Raw genomic sequence first — 23965 nt, 5'->3', positions numbered from 1 at the left:
TCTCATGTTTTTCATTTATTTTGACTTTGAACATTCATAATTTCCTTATTATGCTTCTTCATATTTTGGATATGAGGCATCATTCTGTGTCTATCTCTTTCATTCTAAATTCACTCAATATGCTCAGTATGATACTCTAGACCTATCTACATAGCGACAAATTGCACAACTTTATCTTTTCTTACAGCTGAGTAATGGTCTTCTATATGTTATATAGTATGGTTTCTTTATCCAGTCATCTGTTATTTGTCATTTGTTGTTCACATTTTTTTTTTGCTTTCATGAATAAGCACAGAATGCAAACATCTTTGATAAATAGATTTTTTGGGCCCTGGGAGCATATTCCAAGAAGTGGAATTGCTGGGTCATATGAAAGCTCAATTTCCAGTCTTTTGAGCAGTGTCCATATTATTTTCCAAGGAGGCTGGACCAGTTGATTCCTCATTCCCACCATCAGTGAATGAGGGCCATTTTCCCCACATATCCATGCCAAAACTGATTCATTTTGTTTTGGTGTGTACCAATGTCTCTGGTATGAGGTGATATCTCATTGTTTTGATTTGCACTTTCCTGATGATTAATGATGAAGGGCATTTTTTCATCAAGTGAGGCAAGGAAAGCCTCTTCAACTAAATGATATTGGAAAAACCAATTGGCCATATGCAAAAAATGAACTCAACCCCCTTTTGAACACCATGCACAATGGTGATATATACTTTTTTCTTCAGAATTGCTTTGACTATATGGAATTTTGCACATTCATACAAATTTTAGCAATGTTTTCTGTCCTTGAAGAATATCTCTGGAATCTTGATAGGGATTTTACACGATCATGATCACGATCATGATCATCCTGCTGTTCTTCGATTGCCTCGAGCAGGCACCAGTAATGTCTCCTTCGTCCTAGCCCTGAGATTTTAAAGTGCTATATTCAAGTCTCTTTCAGGGTTAGGAGAATGAGACCCATTATTGTTACTGGTATTTGGCATATTGGGTATGCCACAGGGAGTTTGCCAGACTCTGCTGTGTGGGCAGGTTACATTTGGTAGCCTGCCAGGTTGTTCAAAAGTAAGAATGAGATAATAAGATGTCGCTGTGGCTGCAAATGCAGCTGCACACTTCCGGGAGCTGGGTTTTGTAGTCTCTGGGTCTTGGCTGTTGATGGGATTACACGGCGCCAGGGGGACAGTTGGTGGGTGTGACCCCTGCCTACTGGAAGATGGAGGATCTGGGTGGAGGATGCTCAGCCCGATCCAAGCAGGCTTGGAGATCTCAGCCCCAGGATCCACATGCCTTTGTTGCTCTGCTGCTACCTTCATGCATGTGGAGAGTGGTTTCAGCATGGTTGTGGCTGGTTCTGGAGGTCTTTGGTTGTTGGAGCTCTGCCCGGGGCGGGGAGGAAAACTGAACCAGCCCCCCTCCAAGGGGCTCCAGCGAGGACAGCCAGGCTCAGGGTCAGGAGACTCTGTGCTGTTCTCTTCCAGGAGCTGGTTTTTGTAGTCTCCTACAAAACTGTTGATGGGATTACACAGCGCCAGGGGGTCAGTTGGTGGGTGTGACCTCTGCCTACTGGAAGATGGAGGATCTGGGTGGAGGATGCTCAGCCCCGATTTTACAGAATATGTATATATATTTTTTCTTTCTGGGCACACCTGGTGACGCGCAGGGATTACTCCTGGTTTTGTACTAATCCTGGCGATGCTCAGGGGACTATATGGGATGCTGGGAATTGAACCCAGGTCGGCTGCATGCAATGAAAATCCCCTACCCACTGTGGTATCACTCTAACCCCAAGAATATGTATAATTTTGATAGGATGTCCAGCTTAATGTTAATTACTTCAGTCCATAAGCATATTTTGATTTCCTGAGTTTCTATTTTATCAATGGCTCGTAGGTTAATATACAAGTCTTGCACCTTCTTTGCTAATTGTGAGGTATTTAATTCTCTCGATGAAATTGTAAATAGGATTGAACTGTTGATTTTTTCTGCTTTAGTTCATTGATTGTAAACAGACTTCGACATGTTTACACAGATACACACATATATATTTAATCTACAACTTTACTGTATTTGCCTATGATTTCTAACAATTTTCTAGTGATTTCTTAAGAATTTTCTATCTCTATTTTCTATCATCTTCAAAGATGTTCACATTTTTATTTTTAAGTTAGCAATCATATTACTTGTCTGATTTTTATTGCTAGAACTTACAATATTATGTTGAAAATTTGTGATGAAATTGGTGTCCTTGCTTTGTGCCTGGTCTTTAGGAAAGTTTTATTTTTTCATTGTTGAGTATGATATTAGCTGTGCTTTTTCTGCCTCCAGTCTTTACTAAGTTGAGGCATTTTTATCCATTTTATTTTGTGGGAGGAGAAGTATTAAGCAAACCTCTTATTAAATATTTCAAAATCTTTCTCTGTATCTCTTCATATCATCATACAATTGTTGCTCTTCTTTTGTCATGATATATCACTTTAATTGATTTGCATATGTTGACTCATTCTTGCATGGACAGAATAAATAACACTAGTTTGTGATGTGTGATTCTTTTAGTGTATTATTGAATTTAGCTTACTACTAAATCTCATTCAGTATTTTTGCATCTGTGTTAATTGAGGATATTAGTTTGTTATCTTGTTTTCCTGTGATTTATTTGTTTGCTTTAGACATCAATGCAATGTTGGTCAAATAGGAATTATTGGAAGAATTTCTCGTTCTACAGGTTTTGGGGAAGAGTTTGAGACATATAGGTAACATATAATCTTTGAAGGTTTGGTAGAGCTTATTAGTAAAAGTTTTATAACTGGAATTTTGTTTTTGGAGAGGCTTTTGATTTTTGTTTCAATTTTTTTGCTTGTAATTGGGTTACTTAATTTTCTATTTTATTCTTATTCAGTCTCAAGAGGTTGTATGATTCTAAAAATTTATCCATTTCTTTTAAGTTCTGCCATGTAGTGACATAAAGTTGTAGTAGTAGTTTCTTATGATCCCTTGTGATTCTGTGATAAGTTTTAATTTTTTAATTTAATTTTGATCCTCACATACTGGTGCTCAGGGACTACTATTGGGTCTGTGTTTGGGGGAGCTACAGGAAGTGATTTGGGGACCATGTGATGCTGGGAATCAAATTCAGGCCTCCTACATGCAAAGTATATGCTCACCTAATTGAGTCGTCTCTGTAGCTTCTGTGATAACTTTTGTGAATTCCCCCCTCTCATTTCTTATCTGATTTATTACAGCTTTGTCTCATTTTTTATAAATATAGCAAAGTGTTATTATTATTATTGACTCTTTCAAGAACTGCTTTCGCTGTGTTTAATAAACATCCACATCTAGTGTATTCATTCTCATTTGTTTCTAGAATTTTTCTTCTTCTATTTACTTATTATCCATTATTTAATAGTATGTTATTAGTGTCCAAATCTTAGAATTTTTCAGCTCCCTTTTCATTATTTATTTCTTGCATGACTTCATTGAGATTTGAAAAAATACTGATATGATTAGTCTTCAAGATTTTGACTCTTGCTTTATGCCTTAGTTTGTGCTCTCTCTTCCTGAAGCTTCCATGGGCACTGGTGAAGAATAGCTATTTAGCTTTAGAGGGTGGAGAGCCCTGGAAATGTTTATTGAGTCCTGCTTTCCCAACCCCTAATTTAAATCCGGTGTGTCCTTGTTGATTTTCTTTCGGGTTTATCTGTCCATTGGTGACAGTGAGGTTTCAGTTAGATGTGAACAGAAGCCAGATCTTGTCTGGCAGGCTTAAACAAGTGTCCCCAATTAGCTTGGTGTGGGTGATGCTTACCTCAGGAATTTGCCCTCAGAGTGATACTTAGAAAATAGATCCAATATGGTACACACTAGCCAGGTTTTGAGAGGTCACCAAGCTAAGGTCTGCCTCTGACTCTGCTTCCTACGTGTGCCTACAGCCTCTTTCTGTTCCAGAGTTATAACAGTATTGTAAGATTTGGGTATTAGGTAGGAAGCATAATACATGTGTGTGTGTGTGTATATATATATATACTCCTATATATATATTCCAACAACGGCCAGGATCCAGAGATTATCACACTCAGCTCCCAGGAGAGAACAAGGCAGAGTCTCCTACCCTGTTCCTGACTGTCTCCACCAGGGCCCAACAGCTGAAGACCACCGGGGCCCAGCCAAGGCCATGCTGGGACCACTCTCCACACACTTGGATGAGCCTCACGCATAAAAGAACTGGCAGAGGAACTCAGGTGTGTGGGACCCGGAGCTGAGATCTCCAAGCCTGCACGGTTTGGGACTGGACCTGCCAGTAACTAGACAGTTACACCCACCAACTGCCGTGTAACTCCAACAACGGCCAGGACCCAGAGATTATCACACTCAGCTCCCGGAAGCGCGCGGACGCGGACATCTTATCTCATTCCTACTTTGGACAAACTGGCAGGCTACCAAATGTAACCTGCCCACACGGCAGAGTCTGGCAAACTCCCCGTGGTATACCCAATATGCCAAATACCAGTAACAATGATGGGTCTCATCCTCCTAACCCTGAAAAATCCTTGAATATGGCACTTAAAAAAAAAATCTCAGGGCTAGGACGAAGAAGACGTTACTGGCACCTGCTCGAGGCAATCGATGAACAACAGGGTGGTCGTGATCGTGATATATATATATATAGGAATATTGCTATTTATTCAGCCATTGATTAGGCTGATTGAATTGGGCATAAACTCTACCTTTTCTTTTTTATAATTTTATTTATTGAATCACCGTGAGAGCAGTTACAAAGCTCTTGGGTTTAAGTCTCATTCATACAATGAAACACCGGTCCCTTCACCAGTGCCCATTTTCCAATACCAAAAACCCTGATATGCCCCCCATCCCACACCCTCCCCCTATCTGTGGGGCAGATGATTTCCACATTACTTTCTATGTATTTTAAGGTAAAGGTAAAGGTAAAGGCCCTCCCGTTGATCATCGATTTGCTCGAGCGGGCCCAGTAACGTCTCCATTGGAGACTTTGTTGTTACTGTATCTGGCATATCGAATACTCTCGGTAGCTTGCCGGGCTCTATGTATTTTGATTACATTAAATACTTGGACACCAGACCTACCATTATTATTTGGGATTTTTACCCCAACACTCAGATCTGCCGAAAAGACAACAGTAGATAATTTGTTTTCTGTTGTTGGTTATGAATAACATATGATGTTGGGTGGCCATAGTAGTGGCTTCTTGATTTTGGAATTACAAAATTTTAATAATTAAATTTGGAGGGATTTCTGCCAAAACCTTCTGGGTTCCAAGCTTTGTTCCTGAGTCTCTTGGATAATGGCCGATAAGCAGCTTGATCAGGAGCCAGAGAGGCTGTTCATGGGTGGTGACTCAGGGTCTCATTGGGGTGGAGAGGAAAGGGTCAGCTGCACCCCTCACCCAGTGAGACCCCACGTGTCTCGTCACTGCAGGCCCAAACCTGACTGTCCAATGGCCTCTGGAGGATGGTGGCTACTGAGCCGCCAGGGGGAACAGGCCAAGGCATGGAACCTATTCCCACCTGGGGTGGCTTGGCACCAGTAACATATTGCACGGACAGGACACATTTCTGCCAAAAGCTGCTGGGTTCCAGATTTGTTTCTGAGTCTCTGGGATCATGGTCATTAAGCAGCTTGATCAGGAGCCAGAGAGGCTGTTTGTGGGCGGCGACTCAGGGTATCATTGGGGCGGGGAGAAAAGGGCCAGTTCCACCCTCATCCCGTGAGGCCCCACGTGTCTCGTCACTGCGGGCCCCAAACCTGACTGTCCAATGGCCTCTGGAAGATGGTGGCCACTGAGCCACCAAGGGGGAGCAGGCAGAGGGGCAGCACCCTTTCCCCCTGCAGTGGTCCGGCACTGATAACCCATTGCAGGGACCTGACACATCTCTGCCAAAAGCTGCTGGGTTCAGAGAATTGTTTCTGAGTCTCTGGGATCATGGCTGTTAAGCAGTTTGATAAGGAACCAGAGAGGCCTTGCCTCCAATTATATAGCTTCAGCCGGAGGTGTTTTATGGGTGTGTCTCCCACATACCTAACTTTTGGCTGTTAACTTTCTTGGTAAACTTTGCCCCAAGTTTTTGGGGTCTGGCCAAAGGCACAGCAGCAATTTTGGGGTATCTGGAAGTCTGAAAGCGCCATCAGGATGCTGACGCACTCGCCTCACAGGTACAGATTGGCCTACTGGTGGCACCATACCCCCTAGGAAGCATAATAGCACTGCACTGTAGCACTGTCCTCCCGTTGTTCATCAATTTGCTTGAGCAGGCACCAATAATGTCTCCATTGTGAGACTTGTTGTTACTGTTTTTGGCATATCCAATATGCCACGGGGAGCTTGCCAGGCTCTGCCATGCAGGCAGGATACTCTCGGTAGCTTGCTAGGCTCTCTGAGATGGATGGAGGAATCGAACCTGGGTTGGCCACGTTTAAGGCAAATGCCCTACCCACTATGTTATTTTTCCAGCCCAGGAAACATAATAACCAGCCTCATTCCCCTGTGTTGTTACTAAATCTCCTTCCCACTGCAATTTTGATCTCTTGAGGAAAAGGGGTAGGGGTGTTCTTCCTCGGCAAGGGAGTTCCTCTATTTGAGATATGTACATCCCTTGTTCATCAGTATTTCAGAAATGTTTTTCTGATTAATATAAATTTTGGTATAGATTTTTTTCAGTGCTCACAGGAGTATGTAAGTAGTTTTTCTTTCCTAAGCCCTCTTCCTTCTACTTGTCCACAGCACAGTGGGAAGCTACAAAATCCAAATGATATTTTTCTCCCACAGACCCTAATAGCATGTATATGGAAACCTCACATATGCACCCAAATAGAATCATTGGCATATAGTTTGTGCGTGATTTTTCACTTTGAGAAATAGAAGGTCATGGCCTACTGGAAGGACTCTTCTCATGGTTAGTTTTGATAACTCCAGGCAAAGCCAATGAGTTTGAACAGCTTTGTTTTCCTCTGAGAAACTTAAGGATATCAAAGAGGTCCTCCTGTATGAAGATATTCACCTTTGAGTCATATTGCATTATTCTTAAAAATCAAAATGAAGTTGATATAAGCTATCTATACCTGAATGAATGGTACTTCACTTAAAAATATATTTGATGCTATTTGAAGTGTCATTCTGCATAAAAACATTCTTGAAGTGAAATGGAAATCTTTGAAATTTTTCTCTGATAATATTTACTGACAGATTAATTTTGATATCTGCGTGTTTTTCAACCAGCAGTTCATGTTTTATGTCTTTGAAATTTTTTTCTCATAGTAAGAGATATAATTTTAAAGAAGTATCCCTGAGCAGTAGTTCTTCTGTGCCAGTTCCCAGATCCTCGATCTAAGCATACTTATCTGTGGAAATTCTTTAAAATTATCTAAGTCCATTGAACTTTGATATTAGAACACAAGCTCCAAAAGTGCTGTGTTTTCAACCCTGCTTTTAATTCTAGATAGTGAACCTAAAACCTCCCATATATAAAACTCTGTGTTTGAAAACTGGATGAAATTTTTTGCTTTTGTTTTGTTTGGGGACCACACCTGGTTGTGCTCAGAGATTACTTCTGGCTCTGTGCTCAGAGATAACTTCTGGCAGTGCTTGGGAGACCATAAGAGGAGCCAGGGAAGAAACCCAAGTTGACTGCCTTACCCACTACGCTATCATGCCAGCTCCTCCCCTCCCCCCCCACCACACACGCACACAATAGAGTTTGACATTTGTTTGCCAAGGAGTTCATATCTAATTTGGTGGGGTTAGAGGACTGAAGAAAGTCTATCATTTCCTAGAAAAGAATAATTATCTCCACTCACATCCTATTAGGTGTAATGCAAAAAAGCATCAATAACAGTCTTGCTGATTACTGGGCAGTTGGGACAGCATTTCTTCTGCCTTTAGGTCTTTAGAAGAACTCAAGTGGTGGGGGTTCCCTAGGCAATCGTGGTGGCTATGTCTAAAGCACTTTCTCCCTTAGGTTTATGCATCACCAGTGACAACCTAAATAACAGAAATCTAGAAGTGCTGCAGGGAAATCTACTTCAAAGCTTCTCAAATGATAAATGGTAAAGAGCTGGACCTTCAACCTCATTTTCAATTTGACAAAAACTGCCTTGTTCGCAAGATGCAATGCAAACGGGAAACATAAGAAAAGATGTATAAATATAAGTCTATTGATCCTGTGCTTAGTTGTAAATGAGATGTTCTGGTTTGCTAAAATGTTTCTTAATTCTCTTTAAAATTTCCATATTTTCATGATGGGTACATCAACAACAGACTGGCAGAAATGCCTGAAGTAGACTGTGAATAAATAGCACTGACCTAGGTTTCTTGGTAGACGATAGACTTAATTTCACTCTCCAGACAAACTCATGTCCCTGCTAAACTATGGAGAGAAACTGCTATTCAATGTTCATTCATGTTGCTTGGTGAAAGAATCTGTAAACCACCCAGGTCACTGCCTTTTCTATCATCCAGTCAATGGCCCTGAAGTAAAAGATTGTTTAATTGCCTGCCTTTGAGTAGGGGTATTCTGTTCAGAGCATACCTTTGTGTGTGTGTGTGTGTGTGTGTGTGTGTGTGTGTGTGTGTGTGTGTGTTCAACTTGCTTAAAATGCTCGAATTCAAGAATGCTGAGAATTTGGCATACATTCCAAATTCCTTTTGAATTTCTCTCATGTGACACAAGGACAAATATGCAATTGAGTTCCAGCAAAGAAAGGGATAAATAGTTCCCCAGACTAGCATGCACATCAAACAATAACAATTCTGGACAACATTAATAGGAGTTTACATACAGATATTAAAACTTTTGGAGAGAGGGAAGGATTGCATAATTTTAATACAGGAAACTAGTATTTCCATGTATGTAAAAACATTGCTTAGAAAATAACAATAGTAACAAAATCTGATAAACAGTTTCTTAGAGTTTTATTTTGCAAAAGAAGGCATTGCAAACTTGAATCTTTCTGTTTGTTATTTTTGATGCCATAAATGTATATACACTGAAGAGAATTTTATTTTCTATATGATTTTTTTCTACTAAAATTCGAATTTTGTTATAAATCAGGAGCTCAGAGTTATTTCATAGGCATTTAATGAGTTTTGTGAAATTTTTTCCTAAGTCACTGTCACTGTCACTGTCCTCCAAATTATTCAATGATGGCTTAGAATTTGAAGAGTCAAACTCTACTATGTTTAACAAATCCTAAGGAATTATCATCTCCTAACCTTTATGTTAAGCAATAAGCTTCTACTTGGTCATTAAGCTCAATCTAAAGCAAAATGTTGGAATATTTGTGAATTCAGGAGAGCCTAAAGAGAAGTAAAGGAAGCATGCTTGTAGACAAAAAAAGAATGATGATGCTGGCTTCACATCTGTTTTTCTGAGGTTGATTTCCGGTAGAGTGTCATAAAGATACATCAATTAATTGATTTAATTACACTCTTACCAACACTTAATTAACATTTAGTTACTTCAAGAATTTTAAGAAGATAGAAACAAACAGTATTTAATCTATTAGACTCTAGTAAAATAATAGCAAATCATGTCAAATAGCAAACAAAAAATCATTGAAGAAGTCATTTCTCTGTCATGCTATGAAACTTCTATGTCTGTAGCTCACTCAGTGAAGATGAAGTAATTTTAGTTTTATTTCTGTGGAAGATGTTGATGCATAATAAGGAATTCTCATAAAATATCGGGATGATCAGTTCATGCCCTAAATTACTGGTAGAGTTTTCATTAAAGGGAATGTTGGGGAGGGGTATTTTCTGCTACTTTAACTTGAAAAAGAAAGAACAGATTTTTTTTTTAGGTGGAGAGAGGGATTAGGGGATGGGTTAAGACATGGCCTCAGCCGGGTATCCTAGAGGGAAGGGCAGTTCAGATAGAGAAGGGAGCACCAAATAAAGGATGTTTGGAGGATCCTCCCAGGAGAGGAGATGCATGTCGAAAGTAGACTATGGACTGAACATGTTTGCCACTCAATGCCTCTTTTGCAGACCACAACACCCAAAAGGAGAGAGAGAACACAGGGGATTGCCCTGCCACAGAGACAGGGGGGATGGGGGGATGGGGGTGGGAGGGATATTATCCATGGTGGTGGAAAATGGGCACTGGTGGAGGGATGGGTATCTGATCATTGTATAATTGAAACCAAAGCACAAAAAATTGTAAATCTACAACTTTAAAAAAAAATAAAATTCAATAAAGGGAAAAAAAAAAAGACATGGCCTCAAGGATGAATTAGAATTAATCCTTACACCTCCCCATGATGAAGTGACTACAACAACTATCTTTCCAAATATCAGAATACCCCACATTTAAAAGTTCAGATATAAGAAACCAAACAACAGAATCAGAATAACTCCACTTTGTGCTTTTGGAATAATAATAGCAAAATGGAAGCTTTTAATTATATAGAGCAACTCTTCCAGGAAAGAAATGCAGCGTGAATTATTTATAGCATGTTTGTCCCAACAGAAATGAGCATGCAGAAAGCAAGTATTCTGAATTCTTCCATCATACTGTAAGGGTACTCATTTACTCTTTGCAAGTCTATGGTTTTTTTTGGAGGGCTTGCTGATTTCCCGAATTAATGAAGGTTCTGACTTCCTTTCAGGCCCATTCTCCATACTGCATCTCATCTAACATGCCAGAAACTCTCCTAAGGCTGTGAGCCAATGAAAGGAAGACCCTGTCCTCTAGCTAGAATCAGTCTAGTGACAGGTTTACAGACAATAACACACATCATATATGAAGGGATAGGGATAACATACAGGAGAGATATATAATCACAGACTCAGAGACTATAAAACCCAGCTCCCAGAAGAGAACAGCACAGAGTCTCCTGCCCCCGCACCTGGCTGTCCTCACCGGGGCCCCTTGGAGGAGGGCAGGTTGAGTTTTCCTCCCCGCCTCTATCAGGGCTTCTGCAGCTGAAGACCTCCAGAACCAGCCACCACCATACTGAGACCACTCTCCGCACACATGAAGGTACCGGCAGAGGAACAAAGTCACACGGGTCCCTGGGGCCGAGATCGCCAAGCCTACTCGGATCGGGGTTGAGCATCTTCCACCCAGATCCTCCAAATTCCAGTAGGCGGGGGTCACATCCACCAACTGTCCCCCTGGAGCCGTGTAATCCCATCAATGGCCAAGACTCAGAGACTATAAAACCCAGCTCCCGGAAGCGTGCAGCCGCATTTGCGGCCGTGCGACATCTTATCATCTCATTCCTACTTTGGACAAACTGGCAGGCTACCAAATGTAACCTGCCCACACGGCAGAGTCTGGCAAACTCCCCGTGGCGTAGCCAATATGCCAAATACCAGTAACAATGAAGGGTCTCATTCTCCTAACTCTGAAAGAGCCTTGAATATGGCACTTTTTAAAAAAATCTCAGGGCTAGGACGAAGGAGACGTTACTGGAGCCTGCTCGAGGCAATCGACGAATAACAGGATGGTTGTGATTGTGATATAATCACAGATTAGAGCTTCAGAGAAGCTCCCAGGCAGTGGTGATATATCTCCTTTATAGTCACATCAACAGAAAGTAGGTGGGACAAGGTATTGAGTGTTTTGGGTTTTCCAGGAAAAGGTGTGAGTATGGAGATACGGGTTTGGAAAAAGATGGCCAGATGGCCTTACAAAGGGAAAAGAGGAGAAAAAAACTTCTTCAGTTGGAGGGAACAATCATTAATTCATGTTTTCGATCAGCAATGATGCTGAGAGGGGAAGGATTGCCCCCCCACCCCCACTCCTACAGCTAGTTAAATATTGATCAGGTTGAGAATCTAGACTTTCTGTCTCAGCCTGTGGCTAACTGGCATTCTTTTCTTATCAATTTTAAATACTTGCTCATTTTTTTCTGGAGGCTAAATTACATTGAAAAGAGGTGATAAAGGAAAGAAAGACTGAATAAATAGTTGTAAGTCAGCAACAATAACAAGAAGTAACAACAAAACCCCACCAAAATAAGTCTTTGTTTACATATAAAATCAATATGTGATTGTAATAGCCCAATCTTGCAAAGAGCAGAGAAAGTTTGAACTTCCTCATTTTATATAGCAAAGATGCCATGTCATGTTTGGGAGAACATATTTTAACCTAAAATGATTAAAATTGAAATGTTACGTCCTTTTTAAAAAGGAATAGTGAACACTGATTTAATAAAACATGCATAACATAAAAATCTGGTCAAACTTTACTAGAAAGTTATGTTATATAGGATGTATTTCCTAAAAATGACATATGCAAGCATCGAAGTGCAATTGAAAATTTTGAGTAGTTTATATTGCTGAAGGGGGAAAATTTTGATAGCTTTTATACCTTTATTTATCATATTTTTGTCAATTATTCTAAAAATAATATCTTCAATGTTACTATCATTGTTAAAGTCTTTGACACAGATAGAGCCACGAATTCCAACATGATTTTAGAAACACTAAAAGTAAGAGATATGGTGGCCAGAAGTTTTAGGGAGGCAAGCATAAGGGGATATATAATACTTCTGCATAATGCAAGTCGATCATTCATAGAAAACAGAATTGGAGTTTAGTTGGAAAGTTCTTTGGAAAACAACATATTGTAAAATGAAACTAATATATTATAGAAGTATAATTGGTCCAAACTTGATTTCAACTGGTATTCCTAGAGTCATTCTACTGATCATACCAGTTCATAGGTAAACCCTTACAGAGGTAAGTTAATGATTAATGTGGAAACTAGAATTTCTGCTTGCCATCCCTGGGACACATATACATCTTGTTAGATAATAGTCCTGGTTTTTAATATTTACTACATACTAGCTGTTTCATGGTCACTTAAAAAAATTCCACCTAAACCTTACTCTCAGAGATGTAATTGGAATTAAAGGGACAGAGACGTGTGTGTGTGTGTGTGTGTGTGTGTGTGTGTGTGTGTGTGTGTATAGCAGAAGGCAATAGTTAGAAAAGCTTTAAGAGGGTCATGCAGAAGGATAAAAAAGAGTTTTCCAGATGGAGACTTCATACTCGAACATGCCAGAACAAACAGGTGATGTGCAGAGTCTTGCTGAGTTCTGAGAACTGGAGCAGAGGAGGAGGCTACAGGAAGGAAGCAGAGCATGTCCTAAATCTACAAAAGGAGAGAAAGGATTGAATCTGCACACAGTGAGGGACCACTCAAGAGGAGCCAGACATAGTCAGATTTCTAAATAAATGACTCAAATGGCAGGGAGGAGAGTAGGTGTGGGGTAATTTTAGCTCTTCCACACTGCACTTTTGGTTCTTCTACCTCTTTCGAGCTACTCAGTGTATGTGATGTCCCTGGCATTGTTTTGAGCTATGTCAGTGATGTGACTGGCATTTCTGATGTCACACGTTAGGATACAGGGATGAGACAACAGAAAGAGGTAATAAACAGGTTCCACCTCTGATAGAAAGATGAACTGTGTCCAGATTCACTGACTGGAAAGTCCTCATGCGTCTTGGGCATCCCAGGTGAGAAGAACAGTGATTTAGAATCAGTTTGCCACTCCTGGGGAGAACTATTCTTCCTCTACACGTAGCTTGCAGCTCTTTCTCTAGGCTCTAGTTACTCAAATTGCAATCTGCTGGCCCATGAGCATAAGAAAAACTTTGGAGCTTTATGAAAATTCATAAAGCAATACTCCAACGCATAACAGAGGTTATGTTTTGAATGAGGCTCTCAGATAAGATTTTTTTTTCTTTTTGGGTCACACTTGTCGATGCACAGGGATTACTACTGGCTCTGCACTCAGGAATGACTCCTGGTGGTGCTCAGGGGACCATATGGGATGCTGGAAATTGAACCCAGATTGGTTGCATGCAAGGCAAACACCAACCTGTTGTGCTACCACTCCAGCCCCTCAGATAAATTTTTATGCATTAATATGGAATAGGTGTTGACCCAATATTAATTAATTTTGAATTGAACATTATAATTAGATAATTATCAAATATTTCATGACATATTTGGTTTGTGCTTCTGTAGAAACCACAGTTATCTAAAATGCAATACTGGTTTCTCTTTCCATTTCCAGTTTTGTGGACAAGTGATTAAAATAGAAGACAGTTTGTCAAGTTAAAACTATTTTCCCATACCATTTATAAAAATATCTGCTTTTTGCCAATATCTGATTGCTAGCATTTGAGTGTCAGTAAACAAAGAAAGAAAGGAAGAGGAGACAAATATTCATGGAAAAAGAATTGGAAGGAATCAATCATGCTTAGCTTAATAATCAAAAAAAGTTACAAAGCACTTTTGGCTGAAATTTCATCTATCATAAAGTTAATGCAAGGGGCATTAACATGAAATTGTGATTTTTTTATGTGAGAAAGTGGCCATATGATAGCCTTAAATCTATTACTATTTAATTCCCTTTGATTAAAGTTGAGAGTCATTGCTTTAGAAAAATAATTTTTTAAATGTGTTTTGACCAGTATGTGGATTGGCAAGGAAAAAGACCCCGCAGCCCACTTATTCTATCCATTCCCAGTGTACAGAGGGAAAAGAATGTAGTAATAAGAGGGAACATGTCACTATATAAGCAAATTTTTGTGGCATGCCTTAGCAGAGTGGTAGAAATGACATGTATATGAATCACAATGCATACAAGACTTAAAGTTTAGTGATTGCAAAATTATGGCCCTCACATAACATTGATGGAAGCATATATAACTATACACTCTGGGGTTAACCAAACAATCCACAACAAAGTCCAATGTAAATGAAGAAGCTAAACCAAAAGTTATTCATAAGTAGAAGGCATTTGGAAACCATGACCAAGTTAAGACCACATTGATAACCAAGTATGTTTCCTGAAAACTACAGGAATTCCACAAGTTGTGCTCAATTAGAGCCATGTGGCCCTGCCAACATTACATGCCAGTGCAGAACCTTGAATTAGAGTCATCTGTAAGCTCTACTAGAATAAGAATTCAATTTTGTGAATATAAAGTTTTCGTCCATTTTAAACTCATTCAATTGGCAGGTGGTCAAAATGTAATTTTTATTGTCTGCAAAAGTGGCAGCTTATGAATGATATAGCTTTTAGCTCTAAACCATCCCCCTGACAACACACATACAGAAGATGCTTTTTGTTTTCCCCAGGAGGTCCAATGTGTGTTAGATTTGATACTTTCAGAACCACTCTTAGATCACCTTTTTCAAGACTCTTACCAAATCTTCTAACAATCATGGAATTCTATGGCCTTTTAAGGTAATGGCTTTTTCTTTTTACTTATATGTATATTTAATTAAAATTTTTATTTGCCAGAGAATAGAGAAAAACCATTGACGTTTTCCTTGGGAACCATGATCAAATAATTTCATAAGTTTTGGAACGCTATCTGGGTTAGACGTGGTGAAAAACTCCCTCTTACAAATTCAGGCTGATTTGCAATGACTGCTGAGTTATGTGAAGACAGAAAGGGGTACCTAGATTGATTAAGGACATTGGCATCAATATTGGACAGTGGAGGGCAGCTACATGTCTTGCTTTGCACTTCTTAAAACTTGCTTTGTTCCCTAGGTTTGCTCCTGGCATATAATTTGCTGATCATGCTCTGGCTTCCTTCTTACCATATCTGGAACTAGCTGATTTTGCTCAAGTCAAGTCAAGCCAATAAGAAATGCAGGTCAGTATAAACCCCAAATTGCTAGGGATGTATTGCTATCAAAAATATTGTTTATGTAAAATTCTAATTCAATGGGTTACTCTATGTCTGTGCCTACCAAGTCTGGCATGTTGAATTCAGCACTTGGAATGCTTTATCGTATCATTGCATCTGGATTGATATGACACCTGCCACTACCTTCTTGAGTGGAGTGTAAGCTCCCTGACCACTAGGATGCCTTTGGATATCCCAGAGTGACCCCAGGTAACTCTGCAAACTAATTCTAAATTAAAAACATGTGATAAATCCAAGGAATGTGGCAAGAGGAATGGGGAAGAGGTTTAAAGGATTAGGGGTTCAGTGGAATGTAGATGTAAAGACTGTTCAATATTGTAGGTTGGGATTAAGGAGGCTGAGGTAGGTCAGACCAGCGGGGTTAGTGGTGATTCTCAGGGGGGAGGGTGTGGGAGAGTTGTGTCTTTATTTGCTTCTTTCAAACCTGCAGCTGTTTCCACATTAGGAGTTTCTAGAACAGGTGGAAGGCGCATGACCTCTCCAATCACTCAGGAGGATGTTTGGCTAGGATTGCAGATTTATAATTCCACGTGTGATACTGAAATATAGCTCTGATAATCTTTCGATTACAGTCACATATTCTGAGATAATATTCTTAACACATTAGAATAGGGGGGTGGCGGGAATCCGTAAATTCTGAACACTTTGTTCTCTCCTTTCTGTCTCTTCCATTCATTTCTCTTGTTCATTCGTGTCATTGGTTTTTGAGAGTTAAGTCTAGTTGTTGCTGTTTTCTTTCAGTACCAAAGTTTCTCTGTCTCTATGTGTGAGTGTATAAAGGTGGGCAACAAAACACTTCCTGTGTTTCGGAAGGCAAAACAAAACAAAGACAGAAAACCATAGTATAGTCCAACATTAAATTTGTAATTAGCCATACAGAGATTGGCAGGTAGGGGCTATGTTTAGAGTTGACATTCAGGGCTAGAGAGATAGTACAGCGGGTACGGCACTTGCCTTGCATGCACATGACTGGCCAGTTAGATCCTTGGCACTGGATATGGTGCCTAGAGCACCCCAAAGAGTGATCCCTGAACACAGAGCCAGGAAGAACCCCAAGCACCATCAGGTGTGGCCAAACCAAAAAAAAAAAAAGAACACTGATCTTCAAGTGCCTTTATTAGGTTTCAGTTACAATATGATGTGACAGCTTGTTGTCATCTTTGTTAACTGCATGTCTGATTACTGCAGATTGGAGTTCTGCTTGAGTTCTGTGTTGTCCATTTGAATTCGCAGTGGATGTTTGACTTCCATCTTCTCAGAAAACCCAGAACTGAGTTTTCTTTTGCTTTCTTGGCATTGTTTCCTTAAGCATCGAAAAAAAATTGCAGTTCAGGAGAGAATGAACCCTCCAGAGAAGAAAAGAAACTGGGAGTAAACTGGCAATAGCATAGTTGCTAAACAACCTTGCCCCCTGCGATCTTTCTCTGTCTCTCTCTCTTTCTCTCTCTCTCCACCCCTCCTCTTCTTTCTCTATCTCCTTTTTATATTCCCCCTTATCTATTTTGAGTGTTTTGGCATTACTTACTGTAGGTTTCCCAGGTAGATGAAGACATGGGACATAAATCCTTTGCCAGGCAGCTGGATATCCTCTAACGCCTTTTCCTTGGAAAGAAGCTTCCTCCTTTTGCAGGTTTATCAACAGCCCTTCCTGTGATTTTCGTCACAGAATATGGTGAGCGTCCCTGCCAGCTGCTCACAGCATAGCCAGGTGCTAAGCTGCTACCTTGAGCTAGTGAGAGAGTTATTGCTGTGTGATCCCCATTCGTTGACTGGGAATCCAGCAGGCTGAGGCTAACTCACTTTGCCTGGCAAGTGGCAAGGATATCACAGTCGTGCAAAATGCTGATGTTCTGCTTTCGTTTATTCATTTTTTTTAAATCTTGCTAAACTTATCCCAATGATATCAAGAGAAATTGGAGGTTCAGCCTGGGTAGTGAATTATTGCTCTGTGGCCAGGTGGTCCTGAGTATGGCAGACAGTTTTTTCTCCCAGGAGGAGCAAGGTGATGTCTCATTTATTAGAATGAAATTTCTTCTTTGCATATAAATGTTGAATTTTTGGCTTCGGGGAAAAATATGATGTGTTATTCTGTACTGGCTAAGCATGTACAGGTACATACATAATGAAACTGATTAGTAGTTACTCCCTTTCTTGATAAAAGGAAGATATTAGAAAATCATTCCATGTGAATCATTGCTCAAATCTGAATAGCATAGCTGGTACGAGTGGTGGCATGTAGTTTAGATCTGTGAATTGCTGAGCTAACATTCTATGATAATAATTACAGATTTGATTTGTAAATCACATTTGTGATTTGTAGCCACCCATACCAGATTTGGTAATATCAAAATTAGCCCTGACTAATGTTTCTGCATGGCTGTACCCCAATCTAAGTGAATGAGTGTTGCACTCCCTATGGTCTATTTTACTCAATAGAATAATGTATGTTTTATTGTGATCTTCTTGACTGGTTAATTTCTTCTGGTTAATTTTATAGAGCAGCTCACAGAAGTCAGAGAAGTACATTACTGACGTGATTACTAGTTTATTTTTTAAAGGATATAGGTCAGAAATAGCCAGTAGAAGAGAAGCAATAGATAATAGATAATTTATGGCAGAAGGGTGTGAAGTTTTTGTGCCTTTGCTGGGCATACCACTCTTCTCAAATCACATGTTCACCAGTACAGAAGTTCTCCAAGCCTCACCATTTGGGTTAAAAAGGAGACTCCGCTATAATGGTATACTATTTATATTATTTATAATATTTATATTATTTATAATCAATCAATGACTAAATTCTATCTCAAACTGTTTCTTTCTTCCAAAAAAGGCCCAGAGACTGTGGGGTGGTGGGTACGGAGTTGAGAAGGATGAGTTTAAACTCTAATCACATGACCTAGATTCCCAGGCAGCAAATCTTATCCTGAAGTGCTTTCCATGAGCATAACAAAAGACACCTTTGTCTTTCTTATTTCAGGAAGTGCTTAGGGTTTTAGGGACTTTTTGCCAAGAACAAAAAAAAAAAGACCAAATGTATATTTCTTATTAAAAATCACATTTTCACAGGTGCTAATAATTTTTGCTCTTGTCAATGAGATATTAATCATATAAACACATAACATAGTCAAATGCATAATTAACAGTATACTGATATTAGTTTCTTGTAATTTCCACACAGTTGACTAACTTAGATTTTTGTTTATACTTTTGAAATGTATAAATATCTTTGTATTCACAAGCTTCTATTTATAAAGTTCACACTCTTTGATGACTCACTGTAGCTGACACTTGTAAGTGAATAGCTCACTTCCTGGTTAGTCAAAGAGATTTCATGAGTAAAACTGCTCTTATGAATGGAAGGATTACCAAGGAGAGAGAGAGAGAGAGAGAGAGAGAGAGAAAGAGAGAATCAAATCCACATTTCAAGTACCCTTTCCCTCCTTCCCTTTGTCCCTGGATGAGTATGGAAACTTATCAAGGGGATTCAAGCTGGACACAGTTTGACTTTATCAATGTAAGGGAACACCCAATCAATAGAACGCATAGTATTCAATCATCACAACTGCCAAGAACATGAATATAACCTTAGCAAAGATGTGTCTCTTAAATTCTTTCAGTTGATCAGGACAGCAATTGATAAGAGGCCAGGAAATTGACATTTTAGTACATCAGATCTATAAATTGACTTGCTTTTTTCTGAAAAAAATTGATAATTTGGGACAAAAGCTCTTTAACTCTGATTTAATAATCTCATGTCCAGAGATTGAGTTTAATGGAATTATTAAAACTGAGATAAAGACTTATGTAGGAACCTGCTTATGAAGTATTTATTTAAAACATTGGAAAAATGAGAACCAACTTAATATCTCACAAGAGAGACAGTCAAGTGATTTTTATCCATAAGTTGACATCAATTCAAATTCTTGAGTAACATCTTCAAGGATGTTATTAAACATTGTAATAAAAGAGAAGCAATGTATTTACAAAATAATATGCACTTTGTGAGAAAGGAATAACCTTTCTGTGATTGAAAGCATTCCAGAAGGAATCTACCCCACCACCACCTTAATTTTGAGTTTCCAGCATCCAGGACTATGAGACAGTAAGTCTTTGTTGTTCAAGAATAAAGAATTCCAGAGGAAAAGCAGTGAAGCAGGAACAATGTTTTTCTTTGGGTAGCAGTGTTGGAAGGTGTTTCAGTTTTTTTTTTTTTCTTTAGAATTTCTGAGTTTTCAAAATTTTTCACAGTGGCTATATATTACTTATGGTTATCAGAGAGCATTAGAGTTTTCTCTCTCATTATTGGTTCTTTCATGTGGTAAGGAGGAAAACATGCCATATGCATTCAATGCCAGGCAATGACAGATGTATTTAAGGTATGTTTCCATAAAGGATTTTCCCCAAGCTCCTGCCCTGTGTCTGAGTCCTGGGTTTCTTTGGCATGCATGGGTGGTAGGCATGACTTTATAACTCAATCTCTTCCTCTGTACCGTGCCAAGTGGGAATTGATCTCTTTTGTTATTCCTTGATGATTACTTGTTAGAAGGATTCTTTCACAGCTATGAATAATTTGGAAACTTCATTCTCCTCTTAGAACAAGCAAATATATTAAGCTCTTGGCAAAGCATGCCAGTGTGTGGCCCTTAGCCTTTTTTAATTGCTGCAACATGAATTCGAAACTAACCCCAGGAGAATATTTGAGAGAAAGGAATTTAAGCATCCCTGGGTGGGAGAAGAAAATGTCTTCTTCCAGAGAAACAACATAGCTTTGTCTTGGTTTCTGTGCCTACCATCTAGGAAAGCAGATATGTTATTATGCAGAGAAGCTTAGTCACAGTGAATACAAGGCAAGGTTGCAATACTTAGGCTTTCTCCAAGGAAAAGAATGCTTTCCTCCTCTGGCTCTCTGTATTTCTTTCAATTTGATTCATTCCATCTAAAATTTCTCCCAGCACAAGCTCTACTTTGTTGAGAGTGGTAACACTGTAGCACTGTCGTCCAGTTGTTCATCAATTTGCTCTAGCGGGCACCAGTAACATCTCCACTGTGAGACTTGTTACCATTTTTGGCATATTGAATATGCCACGAGGAGCTTACCAGGTTCTGCCATGCAGGTGGGATACTCTCAGTAGCTTGCCGGGCTCTCCAAGAGGGATGAAGGAATCAAACCCAGGTCAGCTGCGCCAAAGGCAAATGCCCTACGCGCTGTACTATAGCTCCATTTAAACAAATGAAAAGACTATAAAATCTCCATAAGCTTTTTAGGAATACTGCAAAGAATGTATTTCTTTTCCTTATTTTTCTGACTGTCCTTTCCTGCCCTCTACTAGTTCTTGTTCAAGATCTTGTTCATGTGTTCTTCCCTTTTTTGTACCCTGTTTTCATTACTACATAAACTTTGATCCTGCCTAAAGAGCAAGAATATATAAAATCTTACCTTTCAAAAGAGTCTATTGGGGCTGGAGTGACAATACAGTAGGTAGGGTGTTTGCCTTGCATGTAGATGGCCAGGATCCAATTCCTAGGATCCCATATGGTCCCCCAAGCATCTCCAGGAGTAATTTCTGAGTGCAGAGTGAAGAGAAATCCCTGAGTATCACTGGTATGACCCCTGCAAACAAAGAAAAACAACAGAAAAAGGGATTGGGGTAAAAGGAGAGAGAGAGAACAAAAGGGAGTGCCCTGCCACAGAGGCAGGGTGGGCTGGGGGGATGGTGGGTAGGAGGGATACTGGGATCCGTGGTGGTGGAAAATGGGCACTGGTAGAAGGATGGGTACTTGATCATTGTATAACTGAAACCCAAGCACAACAATTTGTAAGTCTACAACTGTACCTCATGGTGTTTCACTAATAAAAATTTTTAAAAAATAAATAAAAAAAATTTTAAAAAGGGATTGGGGTATAGCTCCGTGGTAAAAATGCTTGTTATCCTCTTGTGAACCTTCAAACTTTGAACCTAAAGCCCCTGCTCCCCTCCTACTCTTACATCCTGGATGCCCTATAGTACTGACATTTGTGATTCTGGTGCCACAACTGTGTTTGTTTGTTTGTTTTCTTGTGATGCAGTCAAAGGTGTGCAAGCCATGATTTACCAGTGTACACGACAATCCAGTGCATGACCCCAGGATAATGAATAGAAGATTAACAAAGGGAAGAGGAAAACAATGTTTTCATATGGGCAAGCTATAACTAATGTGATAAGACCTTCCTGAGTAAGGTGCGAACTTAGTTTTGTGATGTGTGTGTAACTTCATCAGGACAAGTGTCTTCCCAACAAGACAGCTATCCTTAAGTTTTAGAGCTTGTGATGCCTGGAGATTGCTTTTGAATGATTATCTTACTGTGGATTAAAAAATACTATTTCTTGTTTCTTTTAATAATTTCAACAAACATCTGCTAAGAATTCCCAGGGGTATGTTTTGCACAGGAACTGAGAAATGACTAGTGGTTATGCTAAGCGCCTGCTACTTTGGAATACCTAACACAGCTTCTATGCATCACAATTGAAGACATCCATGAATGAATTTTATATGAAGATGGCAGACCAGCTGTTCCCAGCACCTACAGGCCAGTGCAATTGGGGCTGCACATATTTAGGTTCAATGGAAGAAATGGAAAGAAGGAAGCTCCCGAGAAGGCCCTGCCTTAGAATATTGTCAGTGTGGGCCTGGGATTTCCAGTCTTATCTTGGAACAGCCAAGTCTCACTTGGATTTCAAATCAAGATGAAAATCATCTCATTTGGTTCACTCCATGGCTTGGAGGCCAGCCGCACATGCTAGGGGAAAAGGCAGCTCAGATAGAGAAGGGAGCACCAAATAAAGGATATTGGGAGGATCCTCCCAGGATGGGAGATGCATGCTGAAAGTAGACTATAGACCAAACATGATTGCCACTCAATGCCTCTTTTGCAAACCACAGCACCCAAAAGGAGAGAGAGAACAAAAGGAAATGCCCTCCCACAGGGATGGGATGGGATGGAGGGGATGAGGGGTGGGAAGGATACTGGAAGCACTGGAGGTGGAGAATGGGCACTGGTCAAGGGATAGGTACTCAATCATTGTATAACTGAAACCCAAGCACAAAAAATTGTAAGTCTACAACTGAATCTCATGTGTTTCACTATTAAAAATAATTAAAAAAAGAAAAGAAAATAATCTCATTCACCGGAACATATTCTCAAGTGTTTCTGAAAATAAGGAGGAAAATGACCTCTTGAAATTTCTGGAGTTAAAATAGGCCCCGACTACCTTATTCTCAGTTGGTCTCAGCACAACCAAAAGAGTCCGCGAGGAGACTGTAAAAGGGACTTGAAGTTTGCCCCAAAATTTCCCTTCTGTAGATTTCCTTGCTGGGGTTCCCAGAGGGCTCCCTGTGCATTTGCCTGCCAGCTACACTCAGGTCTACTGAGGCACCATGATGGAACTATAGATCCTTCTACTTATAAAGGGTCTGATAATGATAAGAAACTTTTTGTTTGGCACTTCATTTGATTTCAATGATTATGCAAATCAGATGTTATTCTCATTTCGTGGAGAAAAATACAATTTGTGGTGTGACCCAAGCCAACTCATCCTCTATGTAAATGGCAATGTTAGCGCAAAGTTCAATCTTCTAAATTCCAGAGAAGGTCTTTGAATGTTGTAGTTCAGTGATTTTGATACATTTATGACTTCTTTTTCAATGTGTTCCACCTTCTAATCATGCTGACAGTTTTACCTGGAATAAATCTGAATATCCACCCTTCTAAGAAATTGCAAGGGAAATGCTCATGCAAGAACTTTCCTGAAAGCTCCTTATCCTCTTCCCAGAAGTCTTAATGATCTTGTCTTTTCATTCAGCAACTATATGCTACTTATCATTGGTATACCTCAGTTTCCTTATCTGTAGCAAAATATGCTTGCAACAAATTAAGTGGAGTGAAAAGTTTAGTCATTATTATTGGTTATTATGGGTTATTATTGCACACTTTCCATCATTTTTAGACTTTAACCATATCTTCCCATGCAACAACAGTATCCATAATTTTAGAAAGATCATCTGTAAATGTATTTTATTTCAAGGAACTGAAAAAATAAAGGAATCTGTACCTGTCCCTGTGGGAGAGACAGGAAATATAGACACAATTCTCTAGCCTATGACAAAATAATTTAAGATATGCACAAAGAAAAAAATATAATTTTTGTTTTTTCTTTTCTTTTTTTGTTTGATTTTGTTTTGGGGCCATACCTAGAAATGTTTAGGTGTTAC

Source organism: Sorex fumeus, unplaced genomic scaffold (genome assembly GCF_029834395.1).
Source record: "Sorex fumeus unplaced genomic scaffold, SorFum_2.1 ptg000005l, whole genome shotgun sequence".
In the NCBI taxonomy this organism is placed as follows: domain Eukaryota; kingdom Metazoa; phylum Chordata; class Mammalia; order Eulipotyphla; family Soricidae; genus Sorex; species Sorex fumeus.
Note: the sequence above shows the minus strand (reverse complement) of the source record.